This window comes from Nannospalax galili, unplaced genomic scaffold, assembly GCF_000622305.1.
Source record: "Nannospalax galili isolate Female #2095 unplaced genomic scaffold, S.galili_v1.0 scaffold2045, whole genome shotgun sequence".
NCBI lineage: Eukaryota > Metazoa > Chordata > Mammalia > Rodentia > Spalacidae > Nannospalax > Nannospalax galili.
The window spans coordinates 340,002-341,832 of NW_008352658.1; positions in this window are offsets into that span (position 1 = coordinate 340,002).

A 1,831-nucleotide genomic window follows, 5' to 3' on the forward strand; every position below is an offset into this window, starting at 1 on the left:
TAGCTGGCCCAGAACTTGCCAATGGACCAGACTGGCCTCAGACTCACGGAGATTAAAGGCATGTACCACCATACCTGGCCAAAATTAATTAAAGTCTTAAGTAAAATAGGTATTTGTATGTATGGAAGTCATTGACTCTTCTCTTTCTACTTGTAAAGGAAATTATTCTTTGGGGCTAGGGGAGGACTTAAAAGACAATAAACATATGTGATGAATAATTTGATCCATTTTTTGTCATTCATGACCACTGTTACTAACGTTTGCTGTTTTATTACTCCTTAGTATAGATCCTGTGCTCATATGAACTAAGTTCATTACAAAATTACAAAGCACCACAGAGATTCATTTTTGTCTATTGTTACGGTGACTCAGGCCTGTAATCCCAGCACTTGAGAGGCTGAAGTCAGAGGATTGCTGTGAATCCTATGCCAATTTGAGCTACATAGTGAATTTCAGGCTAGTCTGAGCTACAGAGTGAGACCCTTATCTCAAAAAATAAACCAAAACAAAAATCTACTCATGTCAGCACACACCCGCACACTCAGTATTTGGGAGGTAGGAATAAGAGGATCAGGAGTTCAAAGTCCTCCTGGCTACAAAGTTCCTTTGAAAACAGCCTGGGCTACATGAGACCCTATCTCAAACCAAAAACCAAAGCCAAAACCAAACAAAGTGAGACCCAACCACACTAATTTCAAAATGAAATAGTTGTTGTTTCACATCTTAAAATGTACTTTAAAAAAACAAACCTCCCCTTTTCAGTACGCCTTCAATCAAGTTTCCTTCTAATTTCTTTTTTCATCTTTCCAATTTCTAATTAGGTATATATCAGTGTTCAAGGGTGTATTTCTACTGATTAATGGGCTCATGAAGATGAGAGTTCATTTGGTGCAATGCTTGAGCGTCTTCACCCTGAACCAGACGTGTGTAGACTCTGGTCAGGTGCAGTACACTGTGACCTTCTTTATCACACTTACTATGAATCGTTTTAGAAACATGTCAACTTTCTTTGCTTTTATCTCTGCATTAGTGTAGACACTGCCACAGATTTGCAGTTTATGAAAAACAACCTGACCAATGTGTTCATTGGGGCCTTGCCACAGCCAGAGTCATTCAGATTTATTCTTCTTTCAAGGGTATCTGGGAACATTTGCAGTTTCCTTCAAGGCCTTGATTTGAGAAGAAGAAAATTTTCCATAAGTTAGTGTTACTGGCTACAGGGTAGGTTTTCTGCATTTATTTGATCTTTTTTTGGTTCATTTTTAATTTAATAACTTCATATTGAAAGTACTAAATGTTCATGAAAAATCAGTCCCAAGAAAGTGATGCAGTGCACATCAGTGAGATAAGACCACGGGTGTAGATTACAGATGAGAGTGAGTCTTGTCAGCTAGCCAAAGGGCTCCAGGTTGAAAGACCAGTTGACTCAAGGCTGAGTTAAATACATAGGTACACTCATAGCACACTGTTCATGGGACTCCTTACACATAGAAGAAACCAGCAATTGCTGTGCAAAATGGCATCGTATTATTTTGGATATTTCCAAGTTAGCCAACTAGACAGCTTTTGCTTCAAAAAGTCAGTTTTTAAAATTATTTTTTAAAATATTTTATTTACTATTTTTATTTTATGTGTATGACTGTTTTGCCTACATGTATGTAAGTACACCATGTATTTGCAATGCCTGAAGAGGCCAGAAGAGGGTGTTGGATCCCCTGGAACTGGAGTTACAGATGGTTCTTAGCTGCCATGTGAGTTCTGGGAACTGAACCCAGGTCCTCTGCAAGAACAGTCAGTGTTCTTAACCGCTGACCCATCTCTCTGGCCCCCT